Consider the following 11567-nt stretch of genomic DNA (forward strand, 5'->3'; position numbering starts at 1 on the left):
GTAAAGTAAAGCCTATTATGAACCTGCCCAGACTCGCTTGGCACTCTCTCTTTTTCTAAAGGATGGATGAGGTCAGCCCTCAGTGGAGTAAATATTAAGCTCTTGGTTAGCTCTGCTGTCCATTTTCCTGTGGTGAGTGCCTCCTGGCCTGCTTTCTCCGGAGGCTGCCTCAGCCCCTGCCATCAGCCTGCTCCCCTCCCAGCCAGGTCAGCGTGCCGCTGTCTGGCACTACCAGGGGCAGAAAACACTCTGCCCTGCTCTGCTTTTGGCTTAATAGATGCATAGTTGCCCTGATATTTCTAACTTTTTTTCTTTTTCCCATGTGTGAGAGGGAAGGCCAGGCTCTTAAGGCCAGTAAAGGGATACATAGTAAGCCCTTGACCTCTGCCTCTCCAGCTCTCCCATCCTCATCCTCTCCCTCTAGAACAGGCTGAATCAAAATTTCACATAACAATGAAAAGCCTGGGCTCTTGTTAGAACACAAGATTCTGATTCAGTGGGTTTGGGTGGGGCCTGAGACTCTGCATTTCTGTCAGGCTCCCAGGGGATCTATTGCTGCTCGTCCACAGTCCACACCTTGAGTGGCAAGGACCCAGAGAGATGGCTCCAAAGGTATGGTTCGGGACCAGCAGCATCAGCCTAACTTGGGACCTTGTTAGAAATGCAAATTCTCAGACCCCAGTCTTTGAGCTCTGCTGAAACTCTGGGGGTGGGGCCAGCAATCCATGTTAATCAGCTCTGCAGGGAGTTCTGACACCCGTGCTCACAGTCTACAGTTCGCAACCCTACCTGCACATGGGAATCACCAGGAGAGCTTTGAATGCCCGAGATTCTGGTTGAAGTCGTTTGAAGGAGGACCAGACATTTTAAAATTACTTTTTAGTCGTTTTTAACTTCCTATTTTGAAATAACTTTAGATTTACAGTAGAGTTGCAAAGATAATACCCAGAGAGTGCCCCCATACCCTTTAGCTTGCTTTCCTTAATGTTGACACCTTACATAACCATGGTACCTTGGTGAATATTAAGGAAATATCATTAGAGTAGTACATTTAACTAAACTTCCTATTTCACCCATTTCCCTGCTAATGTCCTCTCAGTGCTCCTGGATCCAGTCTAGGATATCACATTGCATTTCGTTCTCATGTCTCCTTACTGTGTTCTGTGACAGTTCCTCAGACTTTCCTTGTTTATCATGGCCTCGATGCTTTGGAAGAGTACTCGTCAGGTAGTTTATAGAATGTCTCTTGATTGTGGCTTGTCTGATGTTTTCTTGTGGTTAGACCTGGGTTGTGGGTTTGGGGACGAACCACAGAGGTGACATGCCCTTCCCATTATGTCATATCCAGGGGAACATGATATGGACATGACTTACTGCCTTTGTCCTTAAAGCTCCCCAGCCAGGGTTGGGACCCTGCTTTAGGGTGTCTAGAAGACACCCTTCTGTGTGTCTTCTAGAGAGGGAAGAAATACAGCTGATAAACCCCACCACAGGTGGGCATTAGACACAGTCTCTTTGAAATTAAGAGAGACCTGGCTATTTCCAAATTAGAAGGCCCCCAAGGAACTAAAAAAATGCAGCTATGCCAACACAAGGTCATAAAAATGTCAGTGTGGTATAGTTTTAATGCCGACATGTACCACATGCTAACCCTTTAAGCAAACACACAGGTGGAATGGCAAATGGATGTAATACCAGAAGCTTGAACGTTGAGCCCCATTTTGCAAAAGATAGGCCTGATGCTAGGTGTTTTGTTTTCCAGATATATTTGTAATTCTAGAAACAGAAGTCACCCGTGGGGCATTGGCAGGGAGCCCTCTGGTCAGTCATCTCTGAGCAGTGGGCTGGGAACCCTCTGTACCAGCCTTACCTGGCAGCTGTCTCCCAGTGGATCTTGATGAAGTCCCAATAGTTCATTTTGGCCCTTGCTTCCCTTGCCTTTGGCAGTGTTTCTAGGAAGACGTTGCTGCGCCTGAGGTTGTAGAGGTTGTTGCCTGTGTTCTCCTCAGGGATTTTGATGGATTCCTGTCTCACATTGAGGTCTTTCATCTATTTTGAGTCTATTTTGTGTGTGGTGTAAGGAAATGGTCCAGTTTCATTCTTAAGCATGTGGCTGTCCAATTTTCCCAACACCATTTGTTGAAGAGATGTCTTTTCTCCATTGGACATTCTTTCCTGTTTTGTCGAAGATTAGTTGACCATAGAGTTGAGGGTCTATTTCTGGGTTCTCTATTCTGTTCCATTGATCTATGTGTCTGTTTTTGTGCCAGTACCATGCTGTCTTGATGATGACAGCTTTAGAATAGAGCCTGAAGTCTGGAATTGTGATGCCACCAACTTTAGCTTTCTTTTTCAACATTCCTCTGGCTATTCGAGGTCTTGTCTGGCTCCATATAAATTTTAGGATTATTTGTTCCATTTCTTTAAAAAAATTGATGGTATTTTGATAGGGATTGCATTAAATGTGTAGATTGCTTTAGGTAGCATAGACATTTTCACAATATTTTTTCTTCCAATCCATGAGCATGGAATGTTTTTCCATTTCTTTATGTCTTCCTCAATTTCTTTCATGGGTACTTTATAATTTTCTGAATACAGATTCTTTGCCTCTTTGGTTAAGTTTATTCCTAGGTATCTTATGGTTTTGGATGCCATTGTAAATGGGATTGACTCCTTAATTTCTCTTTCTTCTGTCTTGCTATTGGTGTATAGAAATAGAACTGATTTCTGTGCATTGATTTTATATCCTGACACTTTACTGAATTTCTGTACAAGTTTTAGCGGATTTGGAGTGGAATCTTTTGGGTTTTCCACATAAAGTATCATATCATCTGCAAAGAGTGAGAGTTTGACTACTTCTTTGCTGATTTGGATGCATTTAATTTCTTTTTGTTGTCTGATTGCTGAGGCTAGGACTTCTAGTACTATGTTGAATAGCAGTGGTGATAGTGGACATCCTTGCCGTGTTCCTGACTGTAGCAGAAAACTTCCCAGTTTTTCCCCATTGAGAATGATATTTGCTGTGGGTTTTTCATCGATGGCTTTGATGATATTGAGGTATATACCCTCTATGCCTACACTTTGAAGAGTTTGATCAGGAAAGGGTGCTGTACTTTGTCAAAGGCTTTTTCATCATCTATTGAGAGTATCATATGGTTCTTGTTCTTTCTTTTATTAATGTGTTGTGTCACTTTGATTGATTTGTGGATGTTGAACCAACCTTGTAGCCCAGGAATAAATCCCACTTGGTCATGGTGGATAATCCTTTTAATGTACTGTTGGAGCCTATTGGCTAGTATTTTGGTGAGAATTTTCACATCTGTGTTCATCAAGGATGTTGTTCTGTAATTCTCTTTTTTGATGGGGTCTTTGTCTGGTTTTGGGATCAAGGTAATGCTGGCCTCATAAAATGAGTTTGGAAGTTTTCCTTCCATTTCTATTTTTTGGAACTGTTTCAGGAGAATAGGTATTAATTCTTCTTTAAATGTTTGGTAGAATTCCCCTGGGAAGCCTTCTGGCCCTGGGCTCTTGTTTGTTGGGAGATTTTTGATGACTGCTTCAATCTCCTTACTGGTTATAGGTCTGTTCAGGTTTTCTGTTTCTTCCTATTTCAGTTTTGGTAGTTTATAGTCTCTAGGAATGCATCTGTTTCTTCCAGATTCAGATTTGCTGGCATATAGCTGCTCATAATATGTTCTTATAATTGTTTGTATTTCTTTGGTGTTGGTTGTGATCTCTCCTCTTTCATTCATGATTTTATTTATTTGGGTCCTTTCTCTTTTCTTTTTGATAAGTCTGGCCAGGGGGTTATCAATCTTCTTTCAAAGAACCAGCTCCTAGTTTCGTTGATTTGTTCTACTGTTTTTTTGATTTCTATTTCATTGATTTCTGCTCTGCTCTTTATTATTTCTCTTCTCCTGCTGGGTTTAGGCTTTCTTTGCTGTTCTTTCTCCAGCTGCTTTAAGTGTAGGGTTAGTTTATATACTTGAGACCTTTCTTGTTTCTTGAGAAAGGCTTGTATTGCTATATACTTTCCTCTCAGGACTGCCTTTGCTGTGTCCCATAGATTTTGAACAGTTGTGTTTTCATTATCATTTGTTTCCATGAATTTTTTCAATTCTTCTTTAATTTCCTGGTTGACCCATTCATTCTTTAGGAGGATGGTCTTTAGCCTCCATGTATTTGAGTTCTTTCCAACTTTCCTCTTGTGATTGAGTTCTAGCTTCAGAGCATTGTGGTCTAACAATATGCAGGGAATGATCCCAATCTTTTGGTACCAGTTGAGACCTGATTTGTGACCCAGGATGTAATCTATTGTAGAGAATCTTCCATGTGACTAGAGAAGAATGTGTATTCTGTTGCATTGGGATGGAATGTTCTGAATACATCTGTGATGTCCATCTGGTCCAGTGTGTCATTTAAAGCCTTTATTTCCTTGTTAATCTTTTGCTTGGATGATCTGTCCATTTCAATGATGGGGGTGTTAAAGTCCCCTACTATTTTTGTATTATTGTTGATATGTTTCTTTGATTTTGTTGTTAATTGGTTTATATAGTTGGCTGCTGCCATGTTAGGGGCATAGATATTTAAAACTGTTAGATCTTCTTGTTGGGCAGACCCTTTGAGTATGATATAGTGTCCTTCCTCATCTCTTATTATAGTCTTTGGCTTAAAATCTAATTTAAGTGTATAATTAAGTGTATAGGCCACCCCAGCTTTCTTTTGATGTCCGTTAGCATGGTAAATGGTTTTCCACCCCCTCACTTTAAATCTGGAGGTGTCTTTGGGTCTAAAATGAGTTTCTTGTAGACAGCACATTGTTGGGTTTTGTTTTTTTATCCATTCTGATACCCTGTGTCTTTTGATTGGGGCATTTAGCCCATTTATGTTCAGGGTGACTATTGAAAGATATGAATTTAGTGCCATTGTATTGCTTGTAAGGTGACTGTTACTGTATATTGTCTCTGTTCCTTTCTGGTCTACTACTTTTAGGCTCTCTCTTTGCTTAGAGGACCCCTTTCAATATTTCCTGTGGGCTTGTTTGGTGTTTGCAGATTCTTTTTATTTTTGTTTGTCCTGGAAGCTTTTTATCTCTCCTGTTTTCAGTGATAGCATAGCTGGGTATAGTATTCTTGGCTGCATGTTTTTCTCATTTAGTGCTCTGAATATATCATGCCAGTTCTTTCTGGCTTGCCAGGTCTCTGTGGATAAGTCTGCTGCCAATCTAATATTTCTACCATTATATGTTGCAGACTTCTTGTCCTGGGATGCTTTTAGGATTTTCTCTTTGTCACTAAGACTTGTGAGTTTTACTCTTAGATGATGGGGTGTAGACCTATTTTATTGATTTTGAGGGTGGTTCTCTGTGCCTCCTGGATATTGATGCTTGTTCCCTTTGCCATATTGGGGAAATTCTCTACAATAATTCTCTACAATATACCTCCTTTCTCCCTCTCTCTTTTTCTTCTGGAATGCCAATTATTCTAATATTGTTTTGTCTTATGGTATCACTTATTTCTCGAATTCTCCCCTCATGGTCCAGTAGTTGTTTGTCTCTCTTTTGCTCAGCTTCTTTATTCTCTGTCATTTTTTCTTCTATATCACTAATTCTTTCTTCTGCCTCATTTATCCTAGCAGTAAGAGCCTCCATTTTTTATTGCACCTCATTAATAGCTTTTTTGATTTCAGCTTGGTTGGATTTTTGTTTATTTCTCCAGAAAGGACTTTTTTTCCTCCAGGCAGTGTTTCTCTAATATCTTCCATGCCTTTTTCGAACCCAGCTAACACCTTGAGAATCATCACTCTGAACTCTAGATCTGACATATTACCAATGTCCGTATTGATTAGGTCCCTAGCCTTTGGTGCTGCCTCTTGTTCTTTTTTTGTGTGTGTGTGTGTTGAGTTTTTCTGCCTTGTCATTTTATCCAGATAAGAATATATGAATGAGAGAATAAAATACTAAAAGGGTGACAAAGACCCCAGAAAAATGTATGCAACCAAATCAGAAGAGACCCCAAATTGGGGGAAGAAGAAAGGGGATTAAAAAGAAGTTTAAAAAAATCTTTTAAAAATTAACTATATATATATATATATATACATCTATGTATATAGATGTGTATATATATAATATATATATATATATATATATTCACCAGTCTATCATATCTATATGATATGATAGACTGGTGAATAGAACAGAGCCACCCACTTGATTTTGGGTGTATTTTGGTCTCTTAGAAGAAACTACCTCCCAAAATTTTAAGAAAGAAAAACTTATATATATATTAAAAAAAGGGCAAACACAATGAAGGGACGGAATATGACTGTAAATATGAAAATTTTAAAAAATTCTAAAAAAGGAATTAATAAGTTGGTTGGAAAAAGAAAGAAAAAGAAAGTGGAGAGAATGTGCTCATGCTGGAGACTAGAATAAAGCCTTGTGTTAGATTTAGGGTATATTTTGATCCATTAGAAGAAATTGTATCCTGAAATTATTTAGAAGAAAAAGCCCTATATGTATATAAAAAATAAACTTAGATGCAATGAAGGATAAAATATGACTATAATAATGAAGGTTTAAAAAAATATATATATTTTTAGAAAGGTACTGTTCAGATAAACTAGTTAAAAAACATTAAAAGAGGAAAAGGGTAAAAGTTAAAAAAAAATTAGCAGAAGAAAAAAATAAAATTTAAAAAATTAATTAACTTTGCCAGACTAAAGTATCATGGGGAGAAAGCCATGAATTCCATGCTTTGCTTTCTCCTCCTCTGGAATTCCGCTCTTCTCCTTGGTAAGTGAACTTGTCTTGGCTGGATTTCTTGCTGATCTTCTGGGGGAGGGGCCTGTTGTAGTGATTCTCAAGTGTCTTTGCCCGAGGCGGAATTGCACCGTCCTTGCCAGGGGCTGGGCTAAGTAATCCACTCGGGTTCGCTTTCGGGAGCTTTTGTCCCCTGAACGCTTTCCGTAGAGCACTGGAGGACGGGAATGAAAATGGCGGCCTCCTACTCTCCGGCCCAGAGGAGCCGAGGGCTCGTGGTCCCACTCCTCAGTGCACCCTTGGAGAAAAGCGTTCAATCACTCCCGTCTCCCTGGTCTCCGGCTGTGCTCCAAGCTCACCTGGCCTATGACGAAGCGTTTCTGTCTCTGGCGCACAGCCCCGCTTGGAGTCTCCAAACTCGGCAGATCCTGCTGCTCTGCTCTTCCGGCGGATTGAGGTGGGTCTCCCTGGGTCTGCCTATTGTGGGGTCCCTGCTCAAAGAGCAGTGGCTTAACGGTGCTGCAGATCACAGTTTAAGGTAACCCAAGCTGAGAGCTCAGTCCTTGGCTCCGTCTCTGTAGTTGGCTTCCCCACTCTGATTCTGTGGGCTCTGCTACCCTCAGACACCCCCGATCCTTCTGTGACCCTGCGGGACCTGAGGCCACACTGTCCCCACGAGGGCTCCACCCCCATTTAGCCTCTGGAGTGATGTCCCTCAGTGGAGCAGACTTCTAAAAGTTTGGATTTTGTGCTCGGTTGCTCCACCGCTTGCCGGGAGCTGGCCCCTCCCCCTGCGGTCTATCTTCCCATTTTTTTGGATTCACTTCTCCGCACATCTTACCTTTCAGAAAGTGGTCGATTTTCTGTTTCTAGAATTGCTTCTCTTCTTCTCTTCAATCTCCTGCTGGGTTTGTAGGTGTTTGGATTGGTTTGATAACTATCTAGCTAAACTCCTGTGACCTGATGTCGACTCAGTCTGCTACTCTTTTGCCATCTTGACTCCTCTCCCTGAGGGTGTCGTTTTTTAATGTGGCCCTTCTCTGCTCCTTCTTGTGGGGGAGTTGGTATGTAGTTTTGAATATTTGGAACTATAGCAGCCATTTTGTGACTTTGAGGCAATGATGTTTTATTTGGGCACCTGTCATTTTCTGCTGAATGCCAGAAAGCCTCCCCAGGTCTTTGTGGATCTTGGAACAAATGATGCACAAGCATTGATGGGTGGGAAGTGAAGTTTATTGCTCACACAGTAACTGGCAAAAGGATTCCCTGAGAGAAGGCTCAGGTTTGGTCTAGAGTGAAATGTGAACAAGGCATGGTAGGGTGGAGGCTAGCTCTGCTTTTTCTTGGGGCAAGACCAGGATGAAGGCTCCTCTGCAGGAGCCATGGTTTCCATGATTTGACCTTTTCCACCAGTGTCTATGGAGGGAGCACTTGGACTTTCTTACTGGTTTGCCCAGACTTGGGGCTAAAGGGGAGGGGAACTGTAGGGCTTAAAAACTGTCAGGATCAATGTCAGAAATGGAGTCAGAGTCTCTCTCACCCATGAAAATCCAACAGGCTGAGGACAGCCCACCAGAAGTATGGAAGGAGCCTGGATCTTGGATGAGTCCCCTCCTAAGTGGTGAACATGGTCATGTACTATTTGCAAGAATGGACAAGTGACAAATATTTGTTGGAGAAATGAATGTGAAGGGAATGCTTTGAGAGCATGAGGAGGCTTTCTTCTGGCGTTCTTTAATCAAATGCTCCCTACACCGTGGCTTAAAGGTGGTGGTCAGGAGCCCCATGCCAGGTCACGGTGATCTGACCATTGAGTGGCTTGAAACAACACAAATTGGTTATTTTATCCTTCTGGAGGTCAAAAGCCCAAAAGTCAAGATATCAGACAGGCTACATCTTTTCTGGAAGTTCGAGAGGAGTATCCTTTTCTGGTTTCTAGAGGCCACTTGCATCCCTTAGCTCACGGCTGTATTTGTTCTACCTCTTTTTCATTTATTATAGCTCTTTCTCTGATTCTGACCCTCCTGCCTGCCTTTTATAAGCACCTTGTGATTACTTCAAGCCCTGCAGGATAATCTGGGAAGATCTCCCCCTCTCAAGAGTCTTAATGCCATCACTCTTGCAAATGCCTTTGCCTACCATGTATGGTGACATTTGCAGTTTCCAGGGATTGGAAAGTGCACATCTTTGGGGTGGGAGGGCAGCACTATGCTCTCTACCCTGCTGTTGAATCCCGTGGGCAGGCTTAGGAAGGCTAAGATAGGCTTTGTTCCAAGCAGAAGGGTTAGTTATCAATAAATGATAAAATATTAGCAATAATAGCGAATTCTGAGCACCGACCACATGCTAGCCTTTTTGCATGGATTTGATGTCATGTAATTCACGTGATAACACAATGAACTCTAGGGGCCACTATTATCCCCTCTGTGTAGGTGAATAAAGAGGCACAAATGGCTTAGGTTGCTTGCTGCAGGCACACAGGCAGGGGATGGTAGAGGCAGGCTCTGAGCTGAGGTGGTCTGCAGCCCGGGCTGGGGCTCTCAATCTCTGCCTTTCCATTTCCTTTGGTAAGAGTGGACTGCTTCTGCCAAGCCTGCTGGAAGTTGAACCCTCCCTGCATTCCCACGGCCTCCTTGGTCTGGAGCTGGGGGGCTCTTGCCATGGGTTCAGTTGGGCGGGGATACCCTATGAACAGTCATAGCTCTGCAGAGGGAGGGCCTGTGTGGCCCAGGGCTCACCCGGCCAACAGCATCTGGACCACCAAGCCCCTCATGCTGCTGTGGATGCTGCGGTATGCCCCCTTCTGGGGAAAGCCTCGTATGGGAGCTAAGACAGGCGGGATTCCATTGTGCCCCATGGAAAGTGGGACTATAGAGGGCTTCTGCCTTTTTCTTCTCTTCTCTCTCTCCCAAGTATGCAGGGAGAGGTGACAAAACAGGGGAGAGGGGAGAAGCCACCAATGTGGGCCATTTTAATGAGCTGGTTATAAGTGAATTGTAACAGTTAATGTAATAATCTTATGGCAAGGTGTGTCCAGAGCAGACTTGGATAGTCTTCCTATCTTTGGCCTGGACCAGGTTCTCTGGGCAGGGGCCAGTGTTGTCCATACCAGGCCAGGCTGCTGGAGGTCAGCCGGTTGCCCTAGTTTTGCTATTACTGGACAGGTTGCTTTGGTTTGGAGCTTCTGCTTCCCCTGCCTGGTTTCCCCTAGGTTGCCCTTCTCCGAGGGCTGTGGTGAATGCGAACAGGTAGCGCCAGTAAAACTGACAGGGAAAAGCAGATCTAAACAACTATTAGACAGAGGCACAGCAGGTAAATTGACAGTTTTTATCTACTCGGCCAACCCTGCAGCTTTCACAGAACTCCCCCTTCCTACAGAGACACCTATTCCTGCAAGTGTGCTGATCCAGGGTCTCCCATAAACCATGGGGGTAGACAGATGGCCCCCTCTCTGCACACTGAGATTGGTTTCGGTAGGGATTCATGATTCCAAGGACCTTCCTGTGACCTCAGCTAGAGCTATGGAAAAGGACTACCTTTCCACTGGTTGCTAAGCTCTTGTGGCTCTCTTGTCTGCCTCATCTTTTGAACCCCTAGATCAAGCCATTCCTGCAGGCCAGATCCATCCTTGATTTTTCAATTACTTGAACCAACAAATCTGCCTTGCCTTATTTCTGTAAGTTACTTTGAATTGGGTATTTTATATTTAACTAAAAAGGCCCGTATCATTGCAGCAATTACCTTTAAGGGCCCTGGACCCCTGTTTGGAGGACATGGAGAGTGTAGAGGAAGTCTAGAAGGGAATAATAGACACATCCACAGGGCTAGAAAATAAGGAGATGATTATAGACTGGATACTCTCTACACAACCGAACAAGAATGAACAGGGTTAAGTTGCAGTAAATTTTTATTGCTGTTGTTGAGACAGTGAGAGTAAGGGCTCCTAACAGGTTCCTTTAAATGACATTTTTTTTTTTTCTGGTCAAAATCACCCCAGACACCCATGCTGGCTGAATTTGTGTATGGATGTGCTTTTTAGAATAGTCATGCTTGTTTACTAATTACCCATGGGGTTCTTAGGAGGGGGCTGTTTGGCTGAAATAGGCTTTATTTCTCTTATTGATTCTGCTAGTAGCTGTCCACAGGTCACCCCCAGAGTGCAGCAGGAGCTCTTTCTTTAATCACAGTGTTAGTTTGATAGAGACGTCCCTGGGAGCATTTAAGATAAAGACAGGTGTTCCCTGTGAGCCTGAGAGCTGGGCGGGCTAGTTCCCAGAACTTGAGTTTAACCAGGAGCGAATTTAGAAACTGGACTGTGTGCATGGAGGCCTCTGTTCCCCCTGTACTCCTTAATGTCACTTGTCTGCCTGAGTGAGATGAGAGCTCACGGGAGGGGTATCCCCTGTCCTTCTGTCTGGGCTGTGGGCTTCCTAAACAGGCTCAGCTGTCTCCATGGCCTTGCCCTTGTTGTGCACTCTGCCTCCGCTGCTCTCCCTTATATGCAGGCCCCCTGCTTTCTGCTCATAATGGCCCTCGAGTTCTGCTTTGCCTAGGGAGTCTCCCAAGACCACCGTGCCTTTGTGGCCTCCTCCTCACCCTTCTCTCCACTCTCACAATCTGTACACATTTGTCTACCCGCCCTCTGCAAGTCTTGGAGGGCAAGGAGCCCTTCTTTGTCTCTTGTGTGACAGTGGAGGCCCTAGTAGGCCTGTCACTGGTCACTGTGGGGCCGCTTACTCATGCCTCAGTTCGTGTGTATCTAGCGTGTATTCCTTCAACACCTATTTATGGGGGAGGGGAGAGGAGA

The sequence above is a fragment of the Lontra canadensis genome, unplaced genomic scaffold, assembly GCF_010015895.1.
Source record: "Lontra canadensis isolate GAN:19392208 unplaced genomic scaffold, GSC_riverotter_1.0 scaffold173, whole genome shotgun sequence".
NCBI lineage: Eukaryota > Metazoa > Chordata > Mammalia > Carnivora > Mustelidae > Lontra > Lontra canadensis.